Source organism: Thermobia domestica, chromosome 6, assembly GCF_964235325.1.
Source record: "Thermobia domestica chromosome 6, izTheDome1.hap1.1, whole genome shotgun sequence".
NCBI lineage: Eukaryota > Metazoa > Arthropoda > Insecta > Zygentoma > Lepismatidae > Thermobia > Thermobia domestica.
In genome coordinates this window covers 306,697,178-306,718,801 of record NC_137459.1, presented here as the reverse complement: position 1 = coordinate 306,718,801, position 21,624 = coordinate 306,697,178, and the positions used below count along the sequence as shown (strand labels likewise).

General features: G+C 36.8%; 1 protein-coding gene across 1 annotated transcript in view; it reads left to right on the top strand.

The window, feature by feature from the left end:
• Positions 1-7,455: 7,455 nt before the first annotated feature.
• LOC145688541 (uncharacterized) overlaps positions 7,456-21,624 on the top strand; it is a 285,826-nt gene continuing 271,657 nt past the window's right edge. The window contains exon 1 of the mRNA XM_081762927.1: positions 7,456-7,571. The gene's annotated coding sequence lies outside the window, so the exon portion shown is untranslated. The remainder of the gene's footprint in view (positions 7,572-21,624) is intronic.

Genomic DNA, 21,624 nt, shown 5'->3' with positions numbered 1-21,624 from the left:
AACAACAATATTGCTTCGATTGGGCGCCAACACTTTTTCGGGCCGACGCGTCGATTATTCATTTCCAATACTTTTTCTTCCTTCTTCCTCGTTCGGCACCCTCTTGCTATCAGCGCCCAGGGCAACCGCCCCGCTCGCCCCCCACCCTAGCTACGGCTCTGATAAGAACTTTTCTAAATATACAGCAATCTATTCTACAGTTGCTAAACGAATAAGAGATAACACAAGCACTTATATATTTAAAAATTAGTTGTATTTAAGGTAAAGTATTTTTTATCTTAAAAAGTATTTTAACTTCCAAGCAACTTATTATTATGAGCAAATGTACTATCCAATGTAATGTAGCATGGTACATTAATATCGCCACTGTTAGAACATGCTTCAAAGATAGGGAAGGAAAACAGGAAAGTGAATTAGTTGCCGCCTTTCATAATAGTAAAGTACAACAACACAATTGATATAGTTTTCATTTGGTTATGTTGTACTTCAAATCAAGTGATAGTTCGTTTTCTATATATTAAATTTTATTTATTCTAGATACGCTTTGGTAACTTTTAAATAACTTGTCAAGTCACACTTCGAAATTATAACCTTCGTTTGTTTGTACTTGGAGATGGTTGACTTTCCTTCTTTTTCTTGACCCTTTCATTGAGGACTAGATTCTACAAGATCAGCAGATGCTGAGCATATATTACCCAAAAGCAGTGCGCGAATTAGGTTGTGTATATTTGAAGGGGGATAAAATAGTTCCTAACAGGAGATAGTTGGTTGCTTTGTGGGGAATCAATGTTTCAGTTTGTTGCTTTTTGAAAGGGATTAAATAAAATAGATGGAAATTCCGCCCCGGGATTCGCACCATATCCGAAAGACATGAGTGGCATAAGTTGAATGGTAAACCCTGGTTCCATGAGGTATGTCAGTCCACAGGGGGTAGATTTATTTGTTTATTCGAGAAATCTTACAAATTTAGTAAAAAAAAAAAAAAATGAATTTTTGCTTTCGCAAAATCATGCATTTAGCTTTTGTTTTTCTTTCTTTCTTTTTAAAAAATCTGTCTGATTTAACTTTGTTAAAACATTCTATGGGAATTTCACATTCCAATACTATGGAAAAGAAACAAAAAGTACTCTTACGTTTGAATATCATTTCCTAGTCCAAATCTTTCTATGCTTTTGTTCTTGCTTTTTATTCGTTTCCTTAATAGCATAATGTTTATAGGACCTGCACTTAAGATCCGTCCTGTTCAAACAACTTGAGTGGATAAGTGCTGACTGCCACAGCCAATTATTGGTGCTGACTGCCACGACTGTCGCTGATTGCAGATATGAAGGTGCTGACTGCCACGACAGCGTGCTGACTGCCACGAGCCTGGGAGGAACTGTATTTGGAAAGAGAGGAATTAATCCCTCATACTAAATTTATGATTATTAATTAATTTAGTAGGGATTAATTTAGTAATCATCACAGCAAATCTATGTGGCATTCTATAAGTTACAAAGTTGCTCACTAAGTGGAACGACATACACTTGGATGTTTATAAAGGGATTGTCTTTTCTGTTATATGTACAATTGGCACATTTCATTGTTTATATTAATTGTTTTATTGTATTATTTAATGGATATGATGGTCTGAAGCCAGCTGACAAGGGAACTTTGGGAGAAGCACTCGCCTGCAGAGAAATAGGCATGTCATTTGAAGGACCAATTCATGCTGATTACAACAGGTAATAAAACTCCTGTACGTTGAGAACTGTTCGAGATATTCAGCTTGGAAATTTATATGAGAAAATGAGTGGATGCACGTTTCAATACGTTAAGTATTCTCACCCATGGCGAAGCCTGGTGGTTTGAAATTGCTATTGCTTGATCACTGGGGTCCATTCACAGACAAATTGTCCATTACAAGTTGCATGACGGATGGCAAAGACCTAATAGTTGAGAAGATACCAAAGAATTGCACACGATTTGTGCAACCATTTGATGTGTTTTGATTCCGATCAATCAAAGATTATAGCAGGAGATTTGTACATAATATGAATCTTCTTCATCTGGACGTTATAATGTACCAACGAAACAATCAAATAAAGTTCGTGTCCATACGAATCACTTCCGATCACCGCGGTACATAGGATTGTTTCAGTTTGCGTTCTGCAAGGCAGGTTACGAACAAATTATAGGCCTATAACTTTTGAATCACTTGTCGAATTTGCTTTTTGCTTTAGTTCTGCGAACTGTTCTCTTGCCGGATGCAACACAATTGCACATATAAAATGTTCATGGTGCAAGGGAGTATTTTGCCCGCGTCATTTATTCATAAAACAGAAGAACAACAGTGATCAATTTTCATCTCTAACCTATGATTATTGTGAACAATGTAATGACTAATTGTATCTAACAAACCCGTTAGTTGTTGCGAAACACTTTTTTTCTGTTATTTCCGATAGCTTTCAATTCGTATGTCAATATTCGTTACTAATTGTGTTGTACTTAACGCGTATAAATGCGTATATCCTCATTTTCTCATATAAACTTCCAAGTTGAATATCTCGAACCGTTTTCAACCGTACAGGAATTTTATTAGCTTGTTATAATCAGCATAAATTGGGACTTCAAATGGCATGCTTAGTTTCTCTGCAGGCGAGTGCTTTCTCCTGAACTTTTCTTGTGAGGTTCAGCCAGCAGTGCTTTCTTGATAGAACTTTCAAGAGCTGCTTGAAACAATTTGCGCAGCTGTACACAGTTCATTCTGACATAGGGAGTTCAAGTGAGAATACGTAAATCGTACCAATTTTGTACGCACCGCTCCCTGACAAAACTGAAAGTACACTCATGTCCAAAATTATTGTCGCATATCTATAACTATCTTCTTGTAAGAATATAATTTGATAATTTTGCAGAGTACTTTTAAAACTTATATTATGTGTATAATCAGGAAATTTATATTTGTGATAAATTTCATAGGAAAAGAATTATAAATACGAAAATCATAATGAGCAAAATAAAATGTAACTAAATGGACAAGAAAATTTTATTTTCGTTTTATTGTTCTTATTTACTGCTCTTTTGACATGAAATTTACCACATACATGTCTTTGCTGATTATACACATACTAACATTATAAGAAATACCGGGCGAATTCGTTATCAAATTATATTACTAGAACAACATTTTTATAATCCTGTGACAATAATTTTGGACATGAGTGTACATACAGAGACCTGTTTACCTTTGTTAGGTGTTGGTCTGAACAACACGATCCTAAGGATCTAGTTTCTTTCATGCTTCTTGGCGTCCGGTAATGTTACGCCTAGCAACTTTCTCTCAGGCTCGTGGCAGTCAGCACGCCATCGTGGCAGTCAGCACCTTGATATTGGCAATTAGCGCCAGTCGTGGCAATCAGCACCAATAATTGGCTGTGGCAGTCAGCACCCGTGGCAGTCAGCACCCGTGGCAGTCAGCACCACACCACTTGAGTAAACTGCAAAACGACCGCGTGCTCAAACAACAGACAAGAGGAAGAGCGAAAAATGACCGCTTCTTTTTCTTCTTTTACGCGCCTTTTTTACGCTAGGTGTATGGGCCAACTTACGGACCGAAATTTACGACATCATTTTACGGACCGAAAATACGCGCCGAAAATACGCTAGTGTATGATGGCCTTTAGAAATTAGTTTGTTTTGTGACTGTGTTGTGGGCTGTGTTTTGTTGTGTGTATTATCATATATTCATGTGTTAATGCTGAGTGAGTCAGTGCATGTCTAATATCTAAAGAAAATGCCGTCTGAGTGTGCTGTTGCAACTTGTAAGAACAACAGCAGAAGGTGCAATAAATACATTATTTTTCATCGTTTCCCAACGGATTCTGCGGTCTCTGCGGTGTAGACAGTGAGGTTCAAACGAAAAGACAGTTTTAAGCCCGAAAATAGTAGAATTTGTTCTACGCATTTTTGTACTGATGATTATGAGCGCGACTTGGAACATGAATTATTAGGCCTCCCTCCCAGAATACGTCTTAAACAAGATGCAGTCCCCAAAATAAGTTTGCCGTCTAATTTTTCTCCCAAAAAATCAGAACGAGGTGATCGACAGTTAGTAAGAGAGAGGAAACGACCAATAGCGAGCATACTACAAGAATCACCGTCGTCTCCTAAGAAGAAATCTAAAAGTGTACCGAGTAATAATATATATGATAATGATAATGTTCTCCAAAATAACTTAGTAAAAGGAAACGAAGAATTACGTGCACAGCTAAATAATTTAAACAATCAACTAGAAACCGAAAAAAGGCGTAACAGAGCTTATCAAACTCAAATTTCGAATTTGTGTAAAAAATTAAATCCCAGTAGGCAGCGCAGATTCGTTGCGAGTGAAGTTCGAAGAATTTTACAAACGTCATTCACTGATAGCCAAATTGATTGCCTACTCAATCAGAAAACGAGAACTAAGTAGCAACAAGAAGATATGACAATGTGTTTGTCTCTTTGGACTTTGTCAAAGAAAACATACATGTTCTTGCGCGAAAAGTGCCATTTTCCACTGCCGAGTGTAAGTACGATTCGCCGTTGGTTTCGTTCAATGAAATGTGAACCAGGTCTTCTGAAGCAAGTCATATGCATATTGAAGGCCAAAAGTGAAAGTCTATCTGTTTCAGAAAAATTGTGTGTGATCTCGTTTGATGAAATGAACATTCTCCAAAAAGCTTGTTATGACAAACGGACTGATACTGTATATGGACCTTCTAAACAGGTGTTGGTGGTGATGGTTCGAGGCTTAGTGGGTAAATGGAAACAACCATTATATTTTGATTTTGATATTAGGTTTACAAAAACATTATTTGACACAATTGTCCAAGCTCTAGAAGAAATAGGGTATCCTGTGGTTGCTGCTGTATCAGATCTTGGAGGATCAAATAGGCGTCTTTGGAAAGAGTTAGGGATAACAAAGAGTAACACGTCATATCGCAATCCTTTCGACACCGAAAGAAATATATTCTTTTTTGCCGATATTCCTCACATGATTAAGTTATTAATGAATCATTTCTTAGATGAAGGCTATGTATCACCATCAGGAGAGAGAATTTCAAAATTCCCATTAGTAGCTCTTTCAAAATATGACTCTAATGAAATTAAACATGTCTCAAGCTTCGTGACATTCATATTAACGTTCATGGAATAAACAGACAGTGCTTGAAATATGCAACAGAACTTTTTGCGGAAAGTGTTACAAAGGCAGTGCGGTATGTGTATCCAAAGGAAGAAACATTATCGAACTTCATTTTGGCTATACATAAATTTTTTGATGTTTTTAATTCGCGCCTACCATTCGATTTTAGAAAACCCTTAAGAAGTGGTTTTGGAAATTCTATTCAATCCCAATTAAATATTTTGTCACAAATGCTAAATCTTACCTTAAGTATAAGAAAAGCAGGAAGCAAAAATATTTAGCCATTTCAGGAAGGTATTGCAATATCTATTAAATCTTTAATATCTTTATTCGAATATGTCAAAAGAAAATATGCTATACAATATATATGAACGAGTAGACTTAACTAGGATTGCTTAAAGCATCTCTTTTCGCAGCTGCGCTTTGCTGGTGGACAGTGTGATAATCCTAAACCAGTTAAAGTTAAGTATCGATTAAGAAAACTAATTTTAAGTCACAATGTTTCCGCTGTAAGTTTAAATTTGAATGTGAGTGAAGACAGTGACGAGCCGTATGTTTCCTCCGAGTTTATTTATCACTATTGAAAGAATCACAGAGTATAGTTGAGAACCTGGAACATAAAACTGGTGAATGTTCAAAGTAGTAATTATGCAATTGAACATGAAGGGCTTAATCGGAACTCTGTACACGAAACGCTGGAGGAAACTAGTGATGAGAACATAAATACGTCAAACGAAGGTTTGTTGTATATAGCTGGATATATAGCTTTTAAAGAAGGTAAAAAATATCCAGAATTATGCTCAGAGGACAAGAAAATAATAGATGGAAAAGTTTCATGGTTGTCGTTTCTCTCTAGAGGTAGTCTTGTGCACCCCTCGAATAAATTTTATGAAGATGTGATGTTCATGAACAGAGAATTTTTGAAGTTTCATGGTTCAACATCATTTGGACAAAGGGCAAAAGTTGTGAAAACCCTATCCGAATTGATATAGTGCAAGATACCACATGTGCCTCTTAGTGTAATCGAAAGATTTGTAAGATTAAGAACTATTATTAGGATTAGGCATATAAACAATGTTAGTTTGCCAAGTCACGCTCAACAAAAGAAAATCAAAAAGTTAGTGAAGTAGTCACACAATGAAGCTTAACGTATCAATTTAGAGTCGAAAGAGAGGGTAAGTTCTTTATTTTATATTTCTCGCGAAAAAAAAAGTCTTTTAGTAGAATAGTTTTTAACCTTATGCATTTTTTTTTTTTTTTTTTTTTTTTTTTTTGTAAATATAGCAAGTCGATTCAAATTTCTTGCGCAAATTACTTTTTTAGGGATTTGTTAATTACTTCTCATTTACTCGTTTGACATTTATGCCATTAGTTACTCCATTTCGGTGTTTGCGTGTGTCAGGGGGGGGGGGGAGTAGACTGGTGCAATTTTAAAGTTAGTGTAAAACATGCTATGTATAGGTACCATTTTTTCGTTTCACCTTAATTTTCGGGGGAATCTACACCCCATGGACTATCCCCTGGCTACGTTTCTGTCGCCAAGATACAAATAGAATTGCTTAGATAGTTGAAGGAAGGAAATGATCCTCGTCTCCAGTATTTTGCATCTTATTTTTAATAACCGTGTGCGTGTTTTTTTTCGGGGTTCTCCCGTTTCCTCCCACTTTCTTCATTCCACCATTTCATTCATTTCTCATAATCACCGTCTCCTTTAGCCTACCCGGCATAACCGTGGGACGTAAAACTCAAAAATTTCATTTCATTTTTATTTTTAAAAATAGAAATGTAACTAAATGTGGTGATCTGGGCGAATATTGTAAAGTTAATCTACTCCAAACTAGGAAATTTTATATATATATTCATATTAACGTTCGTTTCGTTTCTTCTATCGTTTATATATTTCGATATCGTTAAATCTTAATATATATTTCGTTTCTTTCATCAGAAATTTTTGTGCTATTATCCTCTTTCCATAGAATTTACAAGGTGGTAAAATCTCCGTATTTCTTTAGGCGCGGAGAGTGTCTTCCGCAAGCTCTGTGGGTCCCCTAGCTTGATTCTTGTCGCCACTCAACGTCACGAATACGTCACAGGTCACGTGACAGAGTACGACCCCTGCCTTGTATAGAGCAGTCTTGAACGTGTATTATCAGTACTTTCTCAGGACTATTTTCCCCTCCACATATAAGATTGTGGGTGGTGTAACCTATGAGGTCGTACTACTGCTGACAAGGGTGTGTCTGTACAGTCGCGCAAGCGTAGTGCGACCGTCACGTGTTCGGTGAGCTGCATACAGGAACATATCACCATATAAGTGATCACTGTACTAGTAGTATTTAGTGTGAGGAGAAGTGCATTGCCTGCTAACGAGTGCAATAGAGAAGAAAGAAGGAATTTCTGCACCCAGGTTAGTCTGAACTTTTATTCTTTATATTTAATTTGTGTGTGTGTGTGTCAGAATCAACTCTCAAAAGATGCTGTAATAAAGTATAAACACCCTGTATACAATAGTACGTACATAAAGTACAGGACAAAAATAAACGACCAAAAACGCCATTAAAACTAATGACGATTTAGGTAATTTATTTTTGTCTCATACTTTAAATACATGTATCGTCACCAGTGGTGGCGATTGGACGTTAAAAGTGGGGAGGGGGCAAGATATGATCTGAATATGTGTATATCAATGTTAGTGTTCCTGGTTGTTTCTAACACTTTGTTTGACGACAGGTTGTATAACTAATAGGATACTATCTTTTTCGGTTAAAATACCGTGTATCGTGTTTCATATTTAAGTAAATTGACAAGAGCAATGCGCATAGTTACTAACCCTTGATTCCTTGCTCACGAACATCTTAAAATTCTGCCTGGAAAATTGTGTGATCAGATTATTTAATAATATACTTGTAAAACAAATAAATAGAAATGCTATTATTAATCATACTGATGAATAATGAGGCTTGTTTTGCAGAAGTTATATTGAAACTGGGGATTAATGAACAACTTACATTGTTAATTCCACACTTGCCCTTAAATGTATGTTATTACTCTTAGAAAATGAAAGACAGTAAATACTACAAGCATATGCTACGACGCAATTGTAGTATTAATTCCTTTGAATTGCAATTAAAACGCAATTCCTGTAGCTGTCTTAACTCCACGGGAAGACAAATAACCAATACACATTTACGCAATGACAAATATTATAAGGGTACCTTTTTTTTCTATGAACCAATAATATAAGCAAAAACTTTACATTTTCAAATGAAACTAGAAAAAAGTATATACATTAACCATTTTAAATTATGGCTTTTTAAAGGTAAATTATTGAATTTCAGTTAATCAGCTGCAGCATCATCCATATTTATCCTAGGATCATTGTACAGCATCATCCTCATTCTCTTTAGAATAGAACTACCTTTCAAACGGTTCCATTTACGTTTTCCTATCATGTCCCTAAGGCGGAAAAATTTGAGGGAAATTTGGATTTTTTTCTGATTTTTTTCAAACTTTGATCCCCTCTGGACCCTCTTTGTTAAAGCACAGATCTCGAAATCAACTGAAAAATACGAAGGGGTGTGTTAAATGTGTGTAAAAAATCTCAAGCTTCTATCTTGAAAACTAAGTGCGGGAAAATGTTTACCAATGAGCTAAGAACATTCCCACAATGCCCCAGATGACCCGGATGTAATATAAAATTTTCCTGACACATCTCTATTTATCCTAGGATCATTGTTCGTACATCATTCCCTTCAGAATAGAACATACTTTCAAACGGTACCACTCACATGTCTTCATCAAGTACCTGAGATGGAAAAATCATGAAAAATGGATTATTTGTTTAAAAAAATATTCCTTCTTTGTAATTTTTTGCCCCTCTATACCCCCTGTTTTAACGCTGAAATTTGAAACAAATCTGAAAAATACTAAGGAGTGTACTAAATGTGTGTGCAAAATTTCAATCTTCTAGGTGCAAAAGTGAGCCCGCCAAATATAATATTTCTACAATACTCCAGATTCCCGTATAAAATAGGATCTCAGGTAAAAATTTCCTGAGACATCCCTATTTATACTAGGATCATGGTTCGTACAGCATTCTTTTTAGAACAGAACAGCCTTTCAAACGGTACCATTCACATGTCTCCATTATGTGTCTGAGGAGGGAAAATCGCAAAAAAAAGGGATCTTTGTTAAAAAGATATCCTTTTTTGTTTTACCTTGTTGCTCTTCTGAACCCCCTGTTTTATCGCAGAAATCTCAAAAGAATCTGGAAAATATTAAGGGTGCACTGAATGTGTGTGCAAAATTTCAATCTTCTAGGTGCAAAAGTAATTAAAAAAGTCATAACAATAATATTTTTATTTATGACGTCATCACAATCACGTCTCGACGCAGAAAGGCGTGAAAGCATATGTAACGTGTCCTACAATGCCTCCAGGCTTGAGAAAGAAAACAGAAGTAAAAAGCTTTTTTGGTACTTTTTTAAATCGAAAAATGAAGATTCTAGCCTATCACCGAAAAATAGATGATATAATTTAAAAGAGTTAAGTGGACACTTCAAAAAAGTGGGGGGAAACTCCCCTCTCTTGCCCCCCCTAATCGCCGCCCATGATCGTCACGATGCACAGAGGAGATTGTAAGTGGGCAAAGAATTAATAATATTGTGAAAACATACGCAGGGTTATATTTGAATAACATTCCGTGTAAGTAACCTTGCGTGCATTTTCACAATATTATTCATAAAAATATTTGTGTGACAGTTAATATGATATATATTTTTATAGACCTGTAATCATTAAATATTACAAGTAGTGTGCGTGTGTGTGTCATTCTTAGGATTTGATTTAATTTTCAGTTTATTGCCCCTTTTCAGCAGTGAAGTCATACAAAATCTACAGCTTAACGTGGGATCGAACAATAGCTCCCCGGATCTCCCACGGCTAAGGCACGTACGCTAACCGCTTAGTCACGAGGGAGCTCGTGTCATTTTTAGGAGAAATGAAACAACAATAGGTAGAATATCTTATTTAGCAGTGCCTACTATTCATATATAGTACACAAATAAATAATCAATTGTAGCAAAATGAATAAAGTATCAACGAATGACGCACACTGTACTTCTTAACGGCATAAAAATAACGTCATAACTGATCGGTTTTATCCAAGGTTACACTTAAGGATTTATCCTCAAGGAAGTCATTTTGTTCAGCTCTATATGATGTGTCGTATTTTACAGTTAATCACAGTGTTGCGCTACAACTGTATATTATTCTCTTGCTAGTATGATAATGAAAAATCTTCATTAGTGTGTACTTGAATATTAGTTTCATCTTAATAGGTGACGTGGTTATTGCAGCATCAATTTTCAGGCTTAGAAAAAAATATTTTTCTTAAATTTGTCGAAAACTGCGCATAAGGACTCCCACTCGCCCATATGGGTTTATTCAGCTGAATGAGTTCTACCGATTAGTATATGCCTGATCTTTGGAAAGTTTTCTTTCGTGAAGTGCTAAGAATATTATATAATTATTTTTAAAATCATGAAATCAATTGCTCATTAAGCATGAGAGAAGAAATTGTGTACTTTTGAAGAAAAGATCTAAATGAAATGACATCTTTTAAGCTTTACGTCCCACGGTTATGCCGGCTAGGCTAAAGGAGACAGTGTTGATGAGATAATGAATGAAATGCTGGAATGAAGAAAGTGGGAGGAAACGGGAGAATCCAGAGAAAACCAACGAATACGGTGTTTGCCCACCACAAAGCTCACTTGGCGCGAGCTGAGATCGAACCAACGACCCAATGCACCAGAGGTGATTGCTCTACCACTGAGCTACTGCGGCCTCTGCACTTTGAAGTAGCTATAAGGTGCAGGAATAGAAGAGTAAAGCTGAAAACAAAAGAAGTGAGGTTTCTACAGTAAACTTTCAAACTACGATAGTTTAATATTGAAGCCATAAGTAATGAATGTTTAACTTTCGGTTGCGATAGAGGAATAAGTTCACAGATGGAATTGTTCTTTGGGCAACGGTTATTAAAACATCACTTTTCCTTATTTCTCAAATATGAACCCAGACCGTGTAGTGATGGACAGCATTGTGTGCATGCGTTTTCTTGCGGTTCTCCTGTGTTGCCTCATATTCTTATTCCACTTCTTTCATTATTCATCATGTCCATTAGCTTTCTCGGGTTACTTCCGCTTACTCCCACTTTCTCATACCACTAATTCTTCCATTATCACTCACTTGCTTTCATCATCATCTCCTTAGTGCATCGGCGCAGGGGTCGCAATGGCTCTGTGGTAGAGCGTTCACCTCTGGTGCTTGGGGTCCCGGGTTCAATCCCAGTCCCCGCCAAGTAAACTTTGTGGTGGACAAACACCGTGTGCGTGGGATTTCTCGGGGTTCTCCCGTTTCCTCCCACCTTCATTAACCTTGGGACGTAAAAAAGAAACAATTCATTTCATTTCCCATCGGCGCGAATTTGTTTTCAGCATTGGGGGAACAGATAAGGCCATTCCCATATTTTTTTTTTAAGCGATGTTCAAAATAATGCTGTGGAGGATCAGGAGAGCAGAGTTATTTTCAACATTGGGAGACGGGCAGACTTGAGACTTATTCTGGGGGAGGGGGATGAGAGTCATATTACAGTTGATGAATCTAATTTCTGATGTGAACCAGTTGTATATTATCCTTAACAGCACAAGATGTGCTAGGCATGTGCCATTTAGGTGTCCTGGCTACTTTTTAGGTACCCGACGCTTGGCACACTTTAGTCTGCATTGCATAATCGTAAGACGTAAAACTGAAAGACTATTTTAATTTAATTTTTAATAAGAAGAGTACTAGTGTTTGCTACCAACGGTTGAAAGAGAATGGTCAAACAAAAACTGTATTACTATAAGAGGGCGTTTGAAATCCCCTTTTGGGAAATGTGTATAACCCAGCTTACTTGAACGTTTCAATGGGCTGTATAACTTGTAAGCAGTAGCGTATTTAGGGAAGCTATCGGGCTCAATCTCCGCTCCCGAAATAAGTTTGTTAGTTTTTCTCATTCCTACGTTAGTAGCAAAGGAATAGTTACATTGTTTAGTTATAAGGAAAGATAAATATTTGCATTAAAGAAAATCAAGAGAGGCGAATAAGTAGCCGGGGAAATTAGGTAAACCAATAGAATGCTTTCTTTTTCTTCTATGAACAGTATAAAAGGTTAGATTCGCTGCTAAATTTGTGTGTGTATAATGTCACATAAGATTCATCAGTCTGCAATTGTTGCCATTAAAACGGCAATCAGTATATCTCAGCTTCATATATCAGCATTTCCTTTCAGGTAAAAACGTACACAAATAAAACTGAATATTTCCACTTTTTTTCTAAAATCAAATCAGTTAAGTTGAAATAAGATTACAAATGGATCGCTGATTTGAGAAACGTCATAATCAACCATATGACGAAAATGAGTTTACATGCAGCTTTGATTCTTGAAAGGTGGCTAGACTGTTGGGTTGTGATAGGTATGCCAGAAGTCTCGCTAATAGTTCGTGCAATATCGGCTGCAACAAGTGTCGCTGAGTTAAGAAACGTCACCAATAATTAACTTACAGCATTATTGACATTATTGATTTATGTTGTTTTTCAAATCAGTGATTCAAATATTCAATGTGTGTTTGCAGAAGTGTCATTTCAGATTTGCCTGGGGGGTAAAATTCTCCACTGACATACGAGTTTCACGTTTTTTCCTAATATATTAGTACACAATCCATTAAAATATATTTAATTTTCAAACTCAGGTGATGTCCTTCCCTATTTCCCCGTGTTGTGCTTACCCCCGAAACAAAATACTAAATACTCCACTGCTTTTAAGATATTGAGCAAACTCCTTCACTTGATGTATACTATTGCACTCCTACTTGTTCAATACATCACAATTTCTTTCATCAAAAACTTGTGATGTAAGACATGCAGAAGACTACTTTATTTTGATCACTTAAATTAATTAATTAGTAGAAAAACATTAGCCAACTCAACATGTCGATAGTTTAGATTTGAAAACGTGATCTTGGGAGAAACCTATTATATATATAGATTAGATTAGAAGGAGCTAACTTGAGATATATCATTAGAAACTCAGAAAGAGACCCCATTTTATTTTATTTATTTATTGAACAAATTCCCAGATACAGCCTAACTTTGCCATTTTACACAGGGACATGCTAACAAAAGAAAGAAAAAAAACAAGACAACAATAACAACAACATAGAAAAAAAAGAGTGTAAATGTAAAACTATTCCGTCAAAGCTCGTTTAATTGCTTTTCAAACACTGGGTAGCTCGAAAAAATGTCCACATCAGTTGTTACAGTCTTACAGTTATAACAGTTTGGTATTCTATAAAAAAGAGACCTCTGTATAACAGCCAACCTAGGACGGGCAAGATGGAATAGGTGGGTATTCCGGGTGATGCGGGAAAGGACACGTAAGTATAATTCCTGAAGTAATATTTCCGATCTTAAGCTTCCATTAACTATAATGTTAACTTTTTTTTAAATAATTCATTAATTAGTTACTCATTTAAATGTCGTTTCAACACGGCGATAGTACATGTATAAAGAAGTATAGGGTACAGCGGGGTAATTTGAATAATTTCAGACATTTTCTCATATATCTCGGAAACTGTAATTGGTATTCAAATATAAAATTGTGAAGAAAACCTTTGAACCTTACTATAACTTAACAATTTTTCTTAAGATAGTATCTGAGATACATCATTGTGAAATTTGGGTATTCAATTTCCCCGCCGAAATTTGGAAAAACGTAAAAGTGAGGGGCAATTTGAATAACGAGTGGGGTAATATGAATAACCAACAAAATAAACAAGTCTTATAGAAATAATGTGTAAACTATTTAATAGTTAGATTGCAATTTCTACGGTAGTTGAAATATGCTAGTTTTGAATGAAAAGAAGTAGGCCTACATAAATTGTAAATATGCGTCACCTATAGCTATCTTTTTGAATGTAGGCATACACTAAAAAAAAAAAAATGTTCAGAACACTGTCTAAGGCAAAGAGCCGTAATTGGTTAATTCATCTTCCATCGTTCGTATTTAACGACAACGACAACAGATAAACTGTTTTCGACCTTCTGCACCGACACAGACTTCGTAGAACTATGTCTTACAACGCTGGCAACGAATCCAGTCTCCCTTTCTAGCAGAACGTTCTGAATAGTAATTAAGAAGGCAAAAACAACAATTCCTTGTTTGACTTTCATTGCCTGCAGCCATCTTTAGACTTAGGCCTACATTTTTGTCACTGGAAGGGGTAGAGGATATCAGTTTCTTTCGAGCATTCATTTGTTTTTTTCTTGGCAGGTTCTGTATTAGCACTCTGTTTTCTTGTAGTATCATTGGATTTTGTTGCACCCAATGCTTGCGTCTTTCCTCGGAGGTGTTTTATTCTCATTGCCCGAATATTTTCAGAAGTTGAGTGGCATGATTTTCCTGCGACACGACGTCTCTTCTGCACACAAACTTTTTCTGGGCTGGGAAGCACTTGTTGTATGGATTGGTCTAATTTCACTGCTATTCAAATTGCCCCGTTTTGAATTATCCAAATTGCCCCGCAGTCGACGAATACTCTATTCAGAACGCGGTATGAAAACTGCTGATTAGTTGACGCCAATATACAGTATATCAATGCCCCACATGCTACTGATACTATTATAATCCAGAGCGGTTTCATTTTATCCAGTTAATAAGAAGGAAAACTTAAGGAAACAACGTTGAAAATTATAACGACCTAAAAATACACACATTCGTACTTACCTTGCAGCAAACAAAAAATCGTATAAGCCTTCAGAACCGAAGGAATAGTTTGTATTTCTGAGAGCGACTTCTACAAACCACCACCTACAAATCCACCGCAGATTCACTAACATGGCGAGACGCGTTTCCACTCCAGCTGGCAAAATGCTTAACATTATTCAAATTCCCCGCCTATTCGAATTACCCCGCTGTACCCTACCAGGAGATACACTGATACCGAGATTCTTGCGATTAGTGTGAGGTAGCTCGATATACTATATACAGTGTGTTTCTAAACCACTTCAAAAACGTTTGGAAGATGAATCCTAACACTAAAATAAGACAAAAAAGTGTAGACCAACCTGGGTGTAGAAATGCTTCCTTTCAGAGCTACAAGCTGCCAAGAACATGAAAAAATGAACTTTAAAGGTCCATAGCTCCAAAACTATGGGCCTACTGTAGTCGGGTCAAGACTTCATTTAGGAACTAATATGTACCCTGTCCAAAAATCCATGTTTCAGAATCTTAAGATACCCACCAACAATTTTTAAAGAGGGAGTTTCGCTACGGGCATATAATTTAAAGTACTCACCAACTACCTCTATAAAAATTGTTGCGGAAGTATTGCAGGATTCTGAAACATGAATATTTTGATAGGGCACATACTAGTTGCTAGTTGCTAAATGAAGTCTTGATCCGATTACGGTAGGTCCCATAGTTTTGGAGCTATGGACCTTTAAAGTTCATTTTTTCATGTTTTCGGCAGCTTATAACTCTGAAACGAAGCATTCATGCACCCAGGTTGGTCTATGCTTTTTGTCTTATCTTGGTGTCAGGAATCACCTCCCAAATGTTGTCGGTGTTATTTTGAAATATCGTGTATATATCACACCTTTTCGACAAAAGTGACACAAGTCAAAAAACCTTAAGCAGGGGTGCCCACAAGGCGTCATTGAAATATTTGGGGGGGGGGTTAAAAAATCTGTATAAATATGTTTGAGGGAGTGTAAAAATTAATTGAAAAGAAGATTTTTTTTTTTCATGGAAGAACGCCTACTGGTAGACAATTGGGGGTGGTGCGTCATGGACATAAGGGGGGGGGTGGGCACCACTGCCTTAAGGTCCACTCTCGTATCCCTCGCGAGAAAAATGACGTTAACTCGTAACTTGTTTTGAAGTTAGTTTATAATCACAATGGTTTGTTCTTTTATGTGCAAAAGTGTTAATATAACTTTAAAATTATCCCAAAATCAGAGTGTATTAAAACAGAAATGACCAATTTCGCGTTATGTCACTTTTCTCGTGAGAGATACGAGCTTGGACCTTAAGGTTTTTTGACTTCTGTTACTTCAGTCGAAAAGGTGCGATATAGTGATAGGCAGTTTGGTTCTTTTCCCGGAACCGGTTCTTTTCAATCCATTCCCAACAAGAATTCATTCCTCCGGACCGAATCCTTTGATTCTGTAAAGTTAAATGATTACCAGTTCCGTGCTTTTCCAGTTTGATTCCTCCAAACAAGGAATATTGTTCTTCTCGGGATCGAATCGTTTGGTTCCGATAAATCAGGTAATTCCGAGTTTCCATATGGCTCCTTCCTTCATGCAAAGTAGCCAACACAACTTTTATCAGCTGAGAAGTTACTGCAATGTGGTGTTCCCATGGGACAGGAGATTGGAATGAACAGAAGCAAAAGGCGGGAATCATACAAGGTGGGATTGTTGTTTTTGGAAACATGTTCATAAAGTTCCATTTTTTCTCTTGATAAAGATAGAGATAATATTGTACGTAGGACAAGAGGAAATACAAATATTGTTCGTTTTTCCGAAGTCTTCTATGTATTTATTAAAGCGTGTTAGACGAGTGCACGAGTGCACGTTGAAACTTAAAAGAGGTAGTATTCTTGTTTCCCCCTATTTTTGACATGATATTTATTAAACGCAAAAAAAAAAAAAAAAAAAAAAAAAAAAAAAACAGTAGCTTATCTGTCGTTTTCATTCTTACTATTTATTCAAGTAATATGAACAACTACAAAGAAATTTCGGGCTTCCTTGTCTAAGTGTGTCATTTGGGGAGAGCGAGGGGAATTGCGCTTCCTGAGTTTGAGAAATACATATTTTCTAATAAATTGTATAATAATAATAAATGTCATAGAATCTTAAGTCATGCAGAATCTTGATTCTCCTCGCGGGAGATTCGAGTTGTATTAATGGTGGGAGCTCGTGTGGTTTGGATTTCACATTAGGCTGCAGGTGCACGTCACATGTTGCCTCGGTGCTGAAACGGACGCTAAATACCTTTGCAGCAAAAATACGAAAGAAGTGTCATGAATCATGGGAAATCATATAATCAGAGTTTCTCCCAGGTAGACTTCTCGGGGAATGGAAAAGGGATAAAGTAAATAAAATCACTATTCCATGTCATTCTTGTGCGGTGCAAGACCTTTAGAAAATAGTGTCCCAGTACAGCCAAGTCATATTTTAATCTTGCTTCCCCCTGGACAAAATTTTCTGGATGAATGCCTAAGGGGGAGGATCCGCATTGTTTAGGTTCCATCTTTTTTATTTTATTTTATTTATTTATTTATTTATTTATTTATTTAATTTTTGTTAAATATAGATGACTTATAGGTTCATAGCCTAGTCTAGGTCCAGAATTCCATTTCGTTTTTAATGCTAGTTGTGAAATAACTTTGACGCCTCTTTTGATGACAACAGGTGCAATAATCATTGCGCTCCTTCAGCATCTTAGCAGATGAGCGTCCTTATCGTAAATTATCGTATATATATTAAGTTAATGTTGATTCAAGATCGTACCCAAGAAAAGTACTAGGAACCAATATGAAGTATTTTTTATTGTAAATTATTGAAATATGAAAGCAAGTAACAACATAATCAGCACTTTTTCAAGATGATTCTTAATTAGTAGCAAACACTATAATTACTCATTTACATGTAGTATGATGCATTCGGGATTTTAGGGGAGCGCGGTGGCTCAGTGGTAGAGCGTTCACCTCCGGTGCTTGGGGTCCCGGTTCGATCCCAGCTCGCGCCATGTGGACTTTGTGGTGAACAAACACCGTGCTCGTGGGTTTTCTCGGGGTTCTTCCGTTTTCCCCAACTTTCTTCATTCCACCATTTCATTCATTTCTCATCATCACCGTCTCCTTTAGCCTAATCGGCATAACCATGGGACGTAAAACTCAAAGATTTCATTTCATTTTCATTCAGGATTTTAAATTCAACTTTAAGCTATTTGTTAGGGCTGCCTGGTAGAAATGAGGTTAGCGCACGGGCGCAAATTCCGGGGGATGAGGAGGTATGTCCCCTTAATCTTGGAACTGGGGGAATGTCTCCCTAATAATCCTATTTGGAATGTGTTTTTTGGGAAGAAATGTAATGATTTGTGTCCGACTGCTAGAGAGAAAATTGAGATGAAATTGATGTCCCTTGCTATATAATATACATCAGATTCACCTCAGAAATCATATTCCATCAGAAATCATCTACTCTAATATGAGTCTTATCTCCCCCCCCCAGAATAAGCCTCAAATCTGCCCGCCTCCCAATGTTGAAGACAACTCTGCTCTCCTGATCCTCCACAGCATTTTTTTAATCTTTTTTTTTTATTACACATTTTCAACATCACTTTAAAAAAGTTTAGGAATGGTCTTACCCGTCCCCCCAATGTTAAAGACAGATTTGCGCCGATGGGTTAGCGCATACGCCTTCAGTGCGGAATACCTGAGTTCGATTCCTGGTTGGAGCTTATATAGTTCGGATCCCATATTAAGGTGTAGGTTCACGTCTTACATAGCTTTGGTGCTGAAAGAGACGCTAAATTTCAACCAAGCTAAGCTACTGTTACACGTTCTACAAAATATTACGATAAAATAATTGTTTACCGTGTACAGAAATAACGTGTATCCTGAAACAATACAAGCTTGGGTATTTAAACCCTATAATAGAAAGGATTTGGAAAGGTATTGGCCAGGGCCTGTTTAGTAGGTACTGTCCCGGTATATGCATGGTAGGACTGAGGAAAATCAGTCAGGATGGTTGGCAGCGGGAATCGAACCCACGACCTACCGAATGCGAAGCCACCCTCTACCACTTGAGCTACTTCTCTCGGAGATATTGTCGTTTGTGATTTTTAAAAATCGCTCCTGACGGGAAACCTAAACCTCGAATCAAAATAAATTATTCGACTAAAGTTTTAGATGGGTATGCCAATACTACCACTCTAACTTTGGCGCTGGTATCAGGGCTTAATTCAACCATAAATTGGCCTCGAAAATGTTCTCCAAGGTGCCTATTTGATGTTTGGTCGAAGCGGCTTTTTTGAATCGCTTCTGGTAAAAAAAAACTAAACGTTTAATTGAAAAAAAAATTATCGCACCAAGTTGCAAACACGAAAAATATTCGATCATAACGCCGCCGCAGGCGTCATATGCTTAATTCGGTTTAAATTTGTCATAAAATTGGCATATGCTTAATTACGTTTAAATTTGTCTTAAAATTGGCGTAGACCCCATGTGACTTCCCTCAAGAACCGCCTCTTTATACGAATTTGTTGAAGTTTAGCGTCAGTTTTCAACAGCGTGACTGTATGAAATATTGTCCTACATTTTAAGGTGAAATCCCGGAACCATCGTAATGCATTAAAAGCAGCAAAAGAAAACTTCGTGTCTGAAAATCGCAACAAAGACTAGATTTAAACTTATGACAGTGGTATAATCTAAGTTTATTTCTGCTTTTCCGAGACATCTAAAATTCTGTTCTAGGTGTGGTAGTTGTTGTCTTCGTGTTATTGTATTGTTGATTTGTCTATTCTTTATACATAGCTATTAACGCTTCAAGTCATTAATTATTTGCTCATTGGGCCAAATTCCCAATGTCCCAATGAGCAAATTCAGTTGACTGACACAGTCGCCTAAGTACCAACAGCAATAAGGCCGATATTAGTATTAATACGAATACTAATTTCGATATTATTGCTGTTGGTACTTAGGATACTGGGTCACTCAATCTATCAATTTTAAAACGGTCTTGCGGCACCGAAACCAAAATTAAACTATTTTCTATTTTAGTGCAATTATGATCCGACAAAATAAAGCTAAATTCATACTCTGAGCAAAAGAACAACAACTAAACACAATTTGGGAGAGAGAGAGGTTGTAAGCTGCAGGACGGACAAACTACAGATTGAGGGCGATTAATCTCTTCCTGGTTATGGCTCTGATTATCAGAACAGCCAGTAGGTTGTGGTTCGCAACCGATTTACAATGTTAAAATTCAAAATTTCAATCTTAAATTACTCGAAATGTACTCAACATTTTAACTCAAACGAGATATGTGTATTCTGTGTATTATACATTAAATTCATCCTTTGAAAGTGTCATAGTGATAGATAGGGCCAAAAGAATGAGCAAGATGGCGGAAACAACATTGGTCAAAGTCATTATTTTCTTATAGTTATCAGCCATACAAGTACAACCACTTCTACAGCTTGACCTACTTAACGGAGAGAGTTAAATAAGGTCTTAAATTAATCTATAACATTATTGGTAATCTTTTCCTTAGTCTCTGGTTGATAGGTCAAGTGATTAAGTAACTGTTCTCCAAAACATAGCTCTCCATTCAGATTTCTCTTGTTACTTCATATACATATCCTGCTTGTTATGCAACCGATACGCGCAGAGCCAGTGTGAGTTGCCTATAAGCAAGGATATTTCATTACTTTTTTTATGAACTTTGAACTTGAAATCTTAATAGTGCAAAGACTAATAGTATTAAAACACCCGATATATATATAATGTGTGTGTGTGACAAGGGATGGAGCGTATACCCACCTAAAAAATTAGCATTACATCACTGCTTCTAGGTGAATATAAGGAAAAATCTGGGTATATAAAATTTAGAAAATTAGATTAGATAAATTCCGAGAGAAGACAAGAAAGGTTTCACGAGTATCGGGGAGAGATGAGAAACAATTATTCGGTATGAGACAAGACTTCTACAAAATTTGCGAGAAAACTTTAGTTTTCGTCCCATCTCGTGGACAACACTACTCAAAACGAAAGAACGGCTGCTTCCAGCTGTCCAGTGGAGTTCAGCTATGTCATTCTTGGATATACCTGGTAATTCTCAAGTAATTACCCAACGTGGGTATATGGTTAACGCATGCACTTTCGGCTTGGAAGACCCCGGTTTAGTTTCTAGTGGGAGTCCGTACGGTTCAAATTCCACCTAAAGGATAGGTCAAAGCATTATATATATAGTTTCGATGCTGAAAGGGGCGTTGAATTCCAACCAACTAATCGAACATAAATACTCGACTTTTATTGACAACAGACACGGTGGCTAACCTAGGGAAGTACATGAAGTGGCACGCGGGGATCTGCATGTTTTATATATCGTTGGAAAGGTCACACTGAATACTCCTCACATATGAAACATTTTGCTTGAATGGGGGCTGTAGTGGGCGTGGCGATCATTTGAAGATCAGAACAAGACATGCTCCGAAACACCGGAAAACGTGGACAAAATAGGAAGCTATGACGTAATTGTTTTGAGACGTGGTATATGTAGGTTTCAAACGTCGCTGAATGGGAATATGACATCAAATGTTTACAAATCAAAAGAGTGGATCGACACGGAGGA